General features: G+C 31.2%; 1 protein-coding gene across 8 annotated transcripts in view; it reads left to right on the top strand.

Moving 5' to 3' along the window:
* Dmd (dystrophin) overlaps positions 1 to 14,386 on the top strand; it is a 2,257,783-nt gene that overhangs the window by 1,087,880 nt on the left and 1,155,517 nt on the right. The gene's annotated exons all lie outside the window — the stretch shown is intronic.

The raw sequence follows: 14,386 nt of genomic DNA, 5'->3' as shown, positions 1-14,386 counted from the left end.
GAGCCAAATGACTCTCAACATAAAATTGTTATAATATGTTATTTATAGTAATTCCAGTGCACTTGCTCATATATAGAATATTATATAAAATGATTTTGTAAGAAAATATTCTGTTTTATTTCTTTATTGAATCTTTTGAGATGAGGTCTATACCCTTTGAGTAGCAGACACGTTTAATAGATAACTAAACAAGAGTTTAAGCTGATTGAATTCTTAAATTAGTGACATAAGCAAAATCATAAATAACATTTTAATTTCTCAAATTGGAATAAAAACAAACAGAAACATGGTAGCTATAATAATGCAATAATTTTAATGCAAGACCACAAAAAACCTAACGTGTATTTCTTTGTAAGTATAACTTATTCAAATTAATTGAAAATGCAGAGCTATTATTATTTGTTTGTTGTGTAGTAATGCATCAATACTTAATGCTAGAATACATTTTTAGGAAAGATGCTAGGATATTCATGAAAATAAGTTTTCATAATAATCCTCTTGAGTAATAGAATGTCTCCATTGCAAAACTTTGATTACTCACCAGTATTTACGATTATTTTCTGCATCATACATAATTCAAAATATGTTAAATGACTAGAATCTAAACAATCACATACATACTTGAAATGTGAAGATTATCAACTGTATTATGTTAATCTTTCCCATTTTCTTTTTCTGGTTTTTCAAGAAAAAGCTTCTCTGTTTAAGAGTCCTGGCTGTCCAGGAACTCACCTTTGTAGACCAGGCTGGCATCAAACTCACAGAAATCTACCTGACTCTGACTCCCAAGAGCTGGGATTAAAGGCAAGTGCCACCACCACTCAGCATCTTTCAAATTCTTTGAAGATTAGTTTCATTAAATAAGGATACAGAAAATAGAGTTTCAGTATTATTTCTATGTATGTTTGTGTGTGTGTATATATGTATGTATGTATGTATGCATGTATTTGTCCTTTTGAGTCTCCTCACTCACCTCAGTGGGTACCATATTCTGACCTTCCTTCATGCTACTTTTATTTTATTGCCCTTCTTCTTCTTCTTCTTCTTCTTCTTCTTCTTCTTCTTCTTCTTCTTCTTCTTCTTCTTCTTCTTCTTCTTCTTCTTTTTCTTCTTCTTCTTCTTCTTTTTCTTCTTCTCTTTTTTTCCACCATGAACACCCTTCTAATTCCCCCAATCTTTCTCACAAACACACACACACACACACACACACACACACGCATGCAAGCACACACGTGCACATACACACACGAGAGGGAGAGAGAGAATGAGAGAGTAAAGAGAGATCTATTAGAATCTACATATAAAGTTTAACATGATTTCCCAATTATCACTTACATCAATTTTCTACAGATTTCGTATTTTTATAATTTTTATGGCAGAATAACATCCTTATATTATAGACCAAAAAATGGCCAAAATAAAAAACACTGATGACAACTTATGCTAGAGAAGATGTGGGTGGGGTAGAGGGAACACTCCTGCATTGCTGGTGGGACTGTAAAATGGTACAGTCCATTTAGATATCAGTATGGTGATATCTCAGAAAATTAGGAAACAACCTACCTCAAAACCCAGTAATACTACTTTTGGGTATATACCCAAAGGATGCTCAATCATACATTCTTTATCCATCATTTGTGATCACCTAGAAGAATTTGACATCTTCGCTATTGTATAGTGCTACAACAAATTTGTGCAAGTGCCTTTGTGATATGACTCAAACTCCTTTGAATGTATTTTGAGTATAGATGGGTCATATTCTAATTTTAGTTGGCAGATTTTCTTCCATTATTTAATTTCTCTTTCCACTTGTTTAATTGTTTCTTTTGTTGTCCAGAAGACGTTAATTTTACATAACCGAGTTTGTCCATTCTTGTGATTACTTCATGTGCTATTGGAATTCTTTTCATTCCAACTCTCTCTGGTCTTTATTTGTTCCTTTGTTTGAGACAGGGTCTTTCTCTATAAGTCTAGATGGCTAAAAATTTTCTGTGTCGATCAGGGTATCCTTAAACGATGTGCAATCCTTTTGCTGCTTCCTCCAGAAAGCTGAGGTTATAAGTGCCACACCAAATTCCACCCTCTTTACTCTTTTCTTAATATACTTTGATTCATTCTCTAAGAATTTTGTGTAGCATATTTTAATCATATTCATCATCCTTTCTACATCTCTTCTTCAATCAATTCTAATTTCCACCAAATTTTGTATCTTGTTTTTTGTTTGTTTCTACAAACAATTTTGTGCTGTTTTTGTTTAGATTTGTTTGTTTGGTTTTTAATCATGGCAAATTTGTGCTGCCAAAATATTCATATTTATGTAGCTTTCCACTGGAGTATGGTTGACTTATATAGGAGCGACACTCAGAGAAAACTGGTCCTTCTTAGAGAAGCTAAGAATTACCAGAAGCTCTTAAACTAGTAATAGCATTTTGTACCTAACAGCTCTATACTGGGACCACTGTGAATCCTATGTGCAGCTGCCCCGAGGTGTCCAGAAGACACTGAGTCTTTGTAGTCAATTCCTACAACTGGGGAAGAAGGGTATAATACATATGTTTCCTTTAGTGCTGAGTATTCTGTAGTCTCTCATTTTCTGCACTCTGCCAGTTGTTTTCTCTGTGCTGATCATTATCTACTACAAACAGAACCTTTTAAATGATGACTGAGAGATGTTTATTTTATTGGTTCAGTATTCATTTTGCAGACTAAAATTAGTTTGTTCCCCCTAGGGCCCAAGAATTTTCTAGCAACAAGTTCATGGCCCGGTATTGGTACAATATATGTTTCATCTTTTGGAACATGTCTTGATTCCAATCAGAAAGTTTATGGTTACTCCCATAAAATTTATGTTACTTATACCAGGCCAGTAATTAATTACACACTAGCCCCGTAATGAAGGTTCAGAAATGGGTGAGATTGTTAAGACAGATGAATACTTTTTTCTCCTCCAGTTTTATGTATGGCTCCTTCTGTCACTATGAAATCTATGTACCAGGAGGAAGTTTACTGGTCAGTACCAGGTTAATTTTTTCATGCTCTATGACTGAAGTACATGGTGTCTTCTGAAATAGGGTTATTACACTCTAGTTCTGGAGAATAAAACATTGGTAATATATTTTGTGTAATCTTTCTGAAGCAGCGTTCTTTGGTGTCTCATTGGTCAACAGTTCCAAAAGAAGATAGCAGTTTCTAGTAAAAGGGTTTTTATTTGTTACCATGCAATATAGGGGGGTTGTTATCATGTTAGTTACCCCTTTCTATTCTTATTCAGTATTTTTCTCTAATTTTTAAATGGAACAATATTACAATATAAAGAAATAAAAAGGTTTAATGGTATGGAAGGAGATAAAATACCCCTTTTTGCAGGATATATTATTCTATACTTAAAGTACCCTAAACACACTATCAGAAAAACCTTGGAAGTGGTAATATTGCCATAAAATTAGCAGAATACAAAATAGGTATGAAAAACTTAGTAATTTCTTATACAATAGTTAACTTCCTGAGAAGTTAACTCATCATACAAGTTTCAAAAACATATAAGGCATGTAGGAATAAACAAAGCAAGAGGTATAAAGAAAATGATTAAAGAAGACTAGATGCACTAACATTGTGAATAATAGCTACATTCCCTGAAGTGGTCACAGATTCAACGCAATACCTAGTAAATTGCCAATGACTTCCTCACTGAACTGGACAATGAAATACTAAAACTTATATTGAAACATTGAAGCATTAAAATACCCAAGGAAATCATAAACATAAGTAACGGTACTGAAATTATCACAGTAACTGACTTATACTTTTGAACTTTATTGACAAAGATGACATTATGCTGGCCATCACAATACATGTAGTCCAATGGAGTAGAATGGATGATTCAAAAATTAACCTGTGTAGCTATATTTACCTAATTTTGTTTAAAAACAAAAAAGCATAAAAATGGCAGTGTCTCAACAAATGATGTTGAGTAAATTAAGATATAGTTCAGCTAATTACCTCAGGTGTATTTGAATCTTCCCACCATGGATCACTCTTTGCTGGATTACAAAATGCAGAGTGCATAGAAACTCTATACATTACCGACCGCAGTGCTTTGTCCAATAGTATCTGCAGAATTCTTATAACCATATCCGTTATAGTCTACATTATCAGACCCATCTTTATATCACTTTCTGTAATCTGAAAGTATGTACATTTATAGGAATATATGCATAGATATATTCCTACTTTCTTACATTTTTCTCCCCACTGTTTGAATATAGATCTGTGAATGAAGTAGCCTTCCTAATTACTATCTCCTCAATATATGGGCTCACCCATAGCAGATTTGGTGTAAGATGATTGAATAAATGAATGGCCTCAATCTGTCATTCGCTGAAATTCGAAATTCCCTATAGTCTTAAATTACTTAATCTATATTCTCGAAAGTGATGCCCAAGTGCTATTCTACCATAATCAGAAGATTTCAGTATTCCATAAGAAATATAGACACAAAATGTTGGTAATTTTCACAGACTACATTAGTTGTAAATGTGTTTATTCTGAACTTAAGGCTTCCTACGGTTTTAGAGATATTAAAGTGAATTATATAGAGATTCTTTTCATTCATTTTATTTCTATTGTTTCTATAGTTCTACTTGATATAACAAGTGAAGGATAAAAACATTGGATAGTTCTCTTAATTTTTGGAAGGTTTTTTTTGGTCCATAGTATACTATGTTAACACAAGACCAATATGGGCAAATGAATTCAGATGAACATATCCTATTACAGCAAAGATCTAGGCTACAAACTTAAATGAGGAAGGAAAAGCATCAAAACCCAATATTACATCTCATTTTTATGAACATTTGCACCGTGAATACTCATCCTACAAGATTAATTCACTGCAATGAAATTGGAATTTTTTTTATCTCATATAAGGAAGAGATATAAGACAAACAGCATGCAGAGAGAGTATAATTAAAGTATCCCAATTCATTCATCACATATGTTCAAAATAACTACAAAGAATCAATGTAAAAACATGGTAATTTTTTTACTTATAAATTCCATTCTTTGGATATAAATGATTGTTTTCAGTGATATAATGAACGCATGATAGCATTATGTGCAAGATAATGCAAAACTAAGTTAATTTAATTTGAGACAAATGTGATTTATTTTTCTATGTCTTTTCCAAATTGGAAAAAATAGTTCAAAAAATGGGCAAATATAATTTTTAATGTTACTATTAATAAATTCCTTTGCAAATCATCATAATGAAAAATACTTAACATAGCTCTTTTGCAGAGTACAAAAAGTCAAAACATTCATTCTTTTTCTCAGTGTTCTTTCAAAAAGGTAATTTGTACAGATTCAAAATGCAAACACAGTAAATCAGGATTCCAGGAATTGTTGAGAAGTAAAAATAGCATGATTTCTGGATACTACACTGAATTTCCAATTACAATTTGAAAGCAAAGTATACAACTATTAGTTCAATTAATTACTATTTTAGTATATATAAAAGAAAGTGGATTATATGAAAATGTTTTCTTCAAGTTAAATTTTGTAAATTCTCTTGCAGATCAGTAAATATTTATATTGTAATCCTTGCTTACATTTTTATATTACAAAATTTCAGAGATAATTCTTTCCTAGAACACTGATAGAACAAGACAATTCAGGCAAAACTACCAGGTTGTTAATGTGGAGTACATTAATGCCAAGATGTCATCAAGTACCAAAACCTCTAAGAATTGAGTATATTTGGTGTAAGAGAAAATGATTTTCTTCAATGACTGTAAACAAATTTCATGACCTGTACATTGATAAAGTATATTTGTGAAAAAATATCATCAAATACGGTGGGCACATTTTGCACAGCAACGTTTCTATTTTGAAAAATAAAAACATCATTTTATTACTCATCTTATTGTGAGAGAATGTCAGATAGCAGGCCCAAATCCAAAAACAAACAAACAGACAAAAACACAAAACCAGAGGACACTGCTGGACTCTAAACTGTACAAGCAAACTTGCTCCTGCTTTTGGGGAAAGGCCATTGCAAGATTTTAAATATGAGTTTTTCCCTCTGAATATGGATATAGGTTTAATAAATTTAATGATCACATTTTTTCTACACTCAGTAATGGAAGAGAATTAAGTGACCAAAAGGGAAAATAATAGGAAGTGAGAGGAGTGAGGAACACATGGTCATTAAGTACTCTTTAGCCTGGGACAATGCAAAGAAGAAAGGGGAAGAAGACGTTAAAATGAAAAAGAATGTTCCATTTGATTCAGCTATATTTCTGAACAATTAGTTTTATTTTTGTAGTTATTTTTTGGAAATAATTTAGTAAATCTCATAAATCTCTACCTACTTATACATAGCACTGAATAATAAATAATGAAATATTACTAGCATAAAGCACAAACTACAGCTGTTCACTTAAGTTTCTCTTTGTGAATATACAACATACATACAGATCCAGATCACATATGCTGCATTCTATAAACCTATTAATATCATTGTGCATAGCCGTACAAATGTTAGTTTGTAAATATACAGCATGACTTTGAGAAAATGCCTGAGGAGATTCATTTGTATTTTTTTCCCTATATTTTAGCTACATTCCAAAAGTTCTCTTTTTTAATTCTTCATATTTATTGCAGGGATGTAAAGTTATTTTGAATATTTAAAATGAGACTAGACTGTTGGCTAATTATCATGTGCTATTTTCAATTATACCTTAAATTGTATAAAACTGTTGCCATATCTCAAGATTTCTTAGTGCACCTTGACTTTAGAAACATAGTTTTATCTTCTTTCTTTTAATATGATTTTAAAAATATATTTGAGAATTTCATATATGAGCCCTTTATTTATATCATTTCTGCCCCTAGAACAAACACCTTGACCCACTGAGTCCTAACTACAACCTTAGAGGCCATCTCTTATCTTTAATAAGCTTTTAGCACAGGAAAATTGTCCCTTCTAATTTAAATATATGTACCACTGTATCTTTCATGACATTATATACCTACTCTCTTATAGCTAGTGTCTGTGCCTCTCAGTTTATTTTTTGTTTCATCCTATTCTTTATTCTTAGCAATAGCTTTCTTCATCTGGTAGATTGCCGAGAACTTCCATTTTAGCTTTAGCCATAACTATTCTCTTCTATCAAATCATCGTGGAAACATTTAAAAATAGAGTAAATTGACTTTCTGTCACTACATTCAGTTTATGGGCTGTCATTTAATTTTTATCAAAAATCTTTTCTATTTTCTCTAGTGCATCTTCTATGGATCCAGCTTTTTATCTCTCTTTGAATCCATGCAATTCTTGAAATTCTTAGTTGTTATCATGTTTAAGTGAAAGAGTATGAAAATTTTCTTTATCAAAAATAAATTCAAGTTAAAAGGTTTTGTTAAAGGATCACAGAATAAGAGGTAATAATAACAATGGAATATTTTTCTCATGAAGAATACTTATAACATTTCCAGTGAAAATATAAATAAAACACATACCTGTTTTCACAAACAAATGTAGGAAATCATCCATGTAATAATGATACCATTCTGTTTAGTAATTCATCAAAGAAACAAGTATTTACTCACTGTGAAGTCAAGTAGAATTTTTATTCAGTTGGCTCTAATAACATCCAACATAGACACGTGAAAATTATCAGCTCTGTCATTTCTGTCTCTTTTCGTGTCAAACATTAACATTTTTTCACAAGCCTTCTAACTTATAATGTATGTTCCTCCATGTGAATCTTAATAAACTGAAATCCTTGATGTTTGTAGACTACTGAATTTGAGAAATTATTGATGACTTTTTCAGGCTAAGTCTGTTCATCTGAGAAAAGATAGTGAACACATATATATGATGCACCTTTTCACTTCCTCAATGTTTTCATTTTTATGTTTGTATACACACGTGCACATACAATAAATTTTTGAATAGATAACAATGATTATTCATTTGGCACAGTTTACCCTAGATGTTTTTGTTTATAAACCTTGATCTTGGTTGAGAGATAAATTGCACATGTAGGCTCTAAGTACATGTAAACAAAAGTTATTGTTAATCTAAAAGTCAAATAGTTGTAATATGAAAATGAATTAAGTGACTTATACATTTTGCATTTCAAACAGGACATAATAACCAGTCTGAATCAACATTGTAAGATAGTTATCAATGCAGTTGTTGGAATTGGTATCTTCTGATACTATAGTGTCAAAGTTCCTCACCAAATTTATACATATACATATGTGTGTGTGTGTGTGTGTGTGTGTATACATTCAAAGTAAATTTTCATACAATAGGTTTTGATCATGGTTCTCCTTTCCCAATTTCTTCCACTTCTTTCCAACCAGAGATTTTGGGTTGTTTTGGATTATTGAAATCTAAATACCCTGTTACATTTTAATCTAATGATAAATTTATAAAAGAAATAATTTTTATTTGATTTTTTTCTTGTTGTGAAGTCATATGGAGTACACATCAAGTTTTTTTTATGACTACAGGGAGAACCAGTAAACATATTATATTGTTACAGAATGATTAGGATTGGAAATTATCACAGAACACATTTGGTTATTTATCATATTTATAAAGACAATGTAACAGAATTTTAGGCTACTAAAATTAATGATGGAATTGTCTTCTGCCAAACTCTTTTTTATGAGGCTACAATTACCCTGATACCCAAACCACAGAAAGACATTACCAAGAAAGAGATTACAGACCAATCTCAGTCATGAACATTGATGCAAAAATACTAAAAAAAATACTGGCAAATCGAATCCAAGAACACATTGAACCATCATCCACTCTGATCAAGCCGGCCTCATCCCAGAGATTCAGAGATGGTTCAACATAGGAAAATCTGTCAACATAATCCACCATATAAACAAGCTGAAAAATAAAAACCACATGATCATCTCATTAGATGCCAAAAATGCTTTTGACAAAATACAGCATCCCTTCATGATATTCTGTATTTTCTTATTATCTGGACCTTGGCCAATTACTGTTTTAGTCTAAATATGAGCGGTAGGTATAAATTTTATCATATTGAATCAGACTTAAATGCAAACAGAAAGTAGTTGGTTGCTCCAATAAGGGTTGTTCCACTATTATACTATTGGACATTTTTCTTTGCCAGGATAGGCATAATCATAGCTCACAAGGTTCTCAGATGAGTAAGATTAATGATTGCTTTACTCTTCTAGTAGTATGAATAACACCTTTCAACAATATGCAGGCTAGACAGCAGGTATGAGACTTCAAGGTCAATACCAACTTGGTTTCTACATGGTCTGTGACTGGAGTGTGCTGTCATCAGAAATACTGTATTATAGTCAGTTCTGAAGAACAACCAGTAACATTGTCTATGTTACAATAAGCCATGTCTATAACCTGACTGTTGTGAATAAGGGAAGCAGAGTAGATTGCTGAACAATTATTTCTATAGTAGTATGTGAGTCTTTGGAATTAGGATAAACAGTGATGTCTCTGGATCATGTGGTAGCTGAGTTTTACTTTTTTAGGAACATCCACACTGAAATGCACAGTGGCTGAAGTACTTTTCACTCCCAACAGCCATTCTTTTTTCTCAACATCTACACCATCATTTCTTTTCTCTTATTGTTTTGTTGTTGTTTGCCTATTTGTTTGTTTTTGGAGACAGAGTTTCTCTGTGAAACAGCCCTGGCTGTACTGGATCTCAATCTGTAGACCAGACTGACCTTAAACTCACAGAGCTCTGCTTGCCTCTGCCTCCGGAGGTTGGGATTAAAGGCATGCACCACCATTGCCTGGCTCTTTGTTGCTTTTTTGGATCTTAAGTCATTTGTTTAGGGTATGATGAAATCTCAAAGTAGTTTAAATTGGCATCTCTGTGGTGGCTAAGAATGGTGAATTATCAAAATATTTTAGGTCACTTGTATTTCATCTTTAAGAACTCTCATATAATTGCATACCCCATTGTTCAATTGGGTTGTTTGCTTCCTTGATGTTTAGTTTTTTGTTTGTTTTATTTTTTATTTTTAGTTTTTTTGTATTTTATAGATGCTAAACTTGTATTAAATATACAACTGGTAAAGAGATTTTCTCTTCTTTTGTTAGCTGCTGTTTCATTGGAACAATGATGTCTTTTTTATAAAGAACCTTTTTAGTTTCCCAAGGTCCAATTAATTAAGCATTTGTCTTAATGCCTGTACTATCATGGTCTTGTTCAGAAAGTTATTTCCAGGGTCAGTAAATTCAAATACATTCCCTATTCTTTCATGTCAGATTCAGAGTATCAGGTCATACGCTAAGGCTCTCCATTCATTTGTGGTTAAATTTTGTGTGATGTGAGAGAGAAGCATGAAGTTAGTTTTAAAAACCTACTGTATGGTGGTTGTTATGTATAAGATTTCGTGTGTGTGTGTATGTGTGTGTGTGTGTGTGTGTGTGTGTGTGTTATAAATTACCCAGAATATACAACCTTGTTGATAAAGTTTCTATTTTATTTGTTATATTTAATAGGGTGGGTAATGTGTGTTGTCACATTCTATTGGTATTTTTCTGAGATTCTTTTTCTTATTTCTCTCCCAAACCATAATTAGTGCTTAAAATTCTATCAACTTTGTATTTTGTTCAGTCATTGAAATTCCTTATTAAAATGCAAATGTTGTCCTTTGAAGGATAATCACTTTAAACCACTAACTCATTTGCAAGATTTGGTTTACAGATGGATTAGGTGTAATTGAGCTTGACCCTGAGGAATTAGGTAGGTTTTATAGTGTAGAAAGGAAGGATCTCCATGAGACAGGCTATTCAGGATATGCAACAAGACTTTTCATACAGGATACTATACCTGTACTATACCTGTATAGTACCTGTACCACCTGGCCTCTGAGACATAAAGTTTACCCCAAACCGTACAAACTCAACTTAACTTGTATTCCTCTTTCCCTTACATACTGTCCTCAAGAAATTCATTCTCATTTTAGAATATATGAAATGCAGCAATAAAGGATGATTTGTTCAGTGTTTTCTGTATGCAAGGGAATTTTATTTGTTTAAACAAGTAGGTAAAATTTTGTAATTTTCATATGTTTCACATATAATTGGTCTTGGGGAAATAAATAATAATGTGTCCTTGATATTATTTTAATGATTTAAAGAAGGAAACTTGCCTGGCTTTGAAGACCTTTAAAATCAGTAGCTTAAGAAACTTATCTTTCCCAATTCTATTTCATTGTGACTCATCAATGTGAATATAAAACCTGTAATCATACTTTTCACTTATGCAACATTTTGCTAGTACTCCTAAATAATATACAATATTTAATAATGACATTCTGAAAAAAGATAATCAGTTAAAAATAAAAAGATTTCATGTGAGTACTCACACGATGTAATGTCATTGCTTATTTTAAACATGAGTATTTGCTCTGTAGTTGAAGGTTTGATGTATCTTCCCTTTTATTTTTATATCAATACTAATTAAATAGAAAAATTGATACCATTACTGTTTATTTTCTAGTGTAATGATTTTTGTTAGTTATGGGATATTTTGACACCTTTTCTCTTATACACACATTATATATAATGATATATGTGTATATGTATATATAGAAAGTCATCATAGTTATATTTATATATATGATAGTTTATTATATAATGATATATACACACATATGTATACATATATACACACACATATATAAATAGAGAGAGAGAGAGAGAGAGTCACCATAGTATGGCATATGGTATGCCATTTTTCTCCTTGAGTCTCTTTGACCCAACTGTGGCATAAATGACTTTATAGTACCTGGCATTTAAAGAAGTGTGAAATCCTTTAAATCATAGCAGAAATTTTTTTGTTTAATGAATAAATATAATGCATAATTTTTTCAACAGAGCTATTTATATCATAATTAGATGGCCTTTCAAGAAACAATTTAAAGGAGTGTATGATATGTGATAACTGAATTTTCAAAGACACCAAGTTTAGTAAATCATAAATGACGTATGTACTTACTTAAATAACTCAAATTGTCAACTAGTTTTGACCTAAAGATTGCAAATCTTGGTATTTTTCCAAAAATAATCTTTTGTAAAAACTGCTTAGACAATCTAATTCTAAATAAAAATAGAAGTTTTGAGTTTGCCTTCACATATTTTTGTTGGTGAGAGAAAAATGAGGAAAGTATGTTCTTTTGTTTAGATATATTTAGTAACAGTAATAGACAAAGACAAAAAATATGGTTTCTTGTGGCAATTGCATGCTTCCTATTTAGATATGCAAGACTGTAATAATATAAGGTGGTAAGAAACATTAACATAAACAAGTCAATTTTCAAAAGGTTAGACAGGATTTGCACACATCAGAATTCAGAAGGATATAATTACTTAAAGCATAGTTAATGAAATTCAAATCAAAAGGCTTAATGTGAATATGAGTGCTTGAATTTTGCATAAAGAAGAGAAAATGAACATGATACTTCTAATTACACTGACTTTTTAATGACTGAACTTTTCATGAAACCAGTCTCAAAGATATTCAGTGGATACATTTTATACATATAATACCTGTAATCTATGTCAAAAATTAATATACATTGAAGGAACAAATAGAAAATCAGAACAAAAGAAAATTATGATTTATCTTTATATATTCAAATTATCACATATAGGAAAAATGTTGAGTATTACAGCACATTTATATATTCAAAGTTTATTAAACAGATTTTTTTCAAAAATGAGTCAGCCATTTCCTAGTGATATTGAAGAGTTATCAACATCATTATGATCTGTTCAAAAAACTCAAAAGATCTCCCAGTTTTCTACTATATTTTAAATTTTTACACGAGGTTATGCTGTTCTTTACATATTTTGAAGTTCTAATTTCAAAATAATCATCATTGAAAATGGTGAATAATTATTAAAACATAAAAATACAAAATATTGCTGTTTGCCCTATATTCAACACTAATAACAAAAATATTATTTAAAAACAGGTTTTGAAATACAAAGAATTGTACCATTATGTAAAATGTTGTAAGAAATTTCATTTATTTTTTTGATGAAAAGTTTTCTCATGAATGTTAAAGCAGTCAATGCAAACAAGGAAGACAAGCTCTAACTTCAAAATATTAAGAACAACATAGTCACCTGTCTAATGGTATGCATGCATGTAATAATAAATTTGTTTGATTTTTTATGTAAATTCTCCTACATAGTTTTGAACCCAATTTGTTACTCCAAATTTCACATTCAAATGCCCTACTCAATTATTTATATATATAAGGATATATATATTTAAATTACTGAAATGTTTGATTTGAATTGCAGAAATAAAATTTAGATTTTAAAATTTATGGTTAAATACTAAATTATCTTCATCAAACTCAAGCTCAACTTTCTCTCATCATTTTAATTGCATGTTAGAAATGTATATGTTATCATTTCATTGATGATGAAATAATGTGTCAAGAATTTGATTTAAATATAACCGATTCCATAATTTGCATGTCATTTTAAATGGACTTCTGCAATTCTGAGTTTTCTACAACTTAATTAGATGAGACAAATATATTAGAATATATTTTACGAGTCTGTCATATAAAAAGTGATTTTAAAATTCCCAAGCCTGAGAAATTAAAGGGAGACAAACTAATCAGCTTTTAGTTTTTATAGTATGGGAGTTGAGTTTGGTATGGGATCCCAAATTCCATTTAATCATGTTATTGAAAAATGTGCATGGCTCTGTCAAAGAACGCAGCAATAAAGCATTTTGTTAGCATGGTATTGTCTGAATCTCCTTAGAGAGCCTGCCACTGAAACCCTCAGCTGACCCCATCAACAGGCAGGTGGCAGTTGATCAATTGAGCACAAAGTTACTGAAAGAATAATTTCAATTACCAGAGTGTTGTTGCCTATACTGTAGACAGAAAAGAGCAGAGGTCACCCATCTTCCTGAATTTGCATGCCAAGTTGGATTTAGTTATTGCTTTTATGAAGAATAAGGGAATAAGCACTACTGGCAAACTCCAAAAAGGCCCTGAAGCTTTTACCATCTGTGACATTTGGAAACCAATTTAGAAAACGTAGAAGCACGACAGACATTCTAAGATTTGGGGGAATTTCTGGAAAAACTGGAATCCTAAAATCAACCAAACCTATTTGGCAGTTTAATTATCTGATTACTTTAATATCAAGCTAACATTGAAGCCTAGAGCCAATGTCTGTATCTTGGGCAAAAGGTACATATAGTCTCAGTCAAACCATTTTGTGAGTCTTGTACCGCAATCAACACTAGGAGAAAAGAAGTAGTATTTGTTTCTCATGAATGAGCAAAAGCTAAAATTAAATACTAAACTTTCTTTTCTGATATTTTCC

The sequence above is a fragment of the Myodes glareolus genome, chromosome X (genome assembly GCF_982192425.1).
Source record: "Myodes glareolus chromosome X, mMyoGla1.1, whole genome shotgun sequence".
NCBI lineage: Eukaryota > Metazoa > Chordata > Mammalia > Rodentia > Cricetidae > Myodes > Myodes glareolus.
Note: the sequence above shows the minus strand (reverse complement) of the source record. Positions and strands in the feature narration are given on the sequence as shown.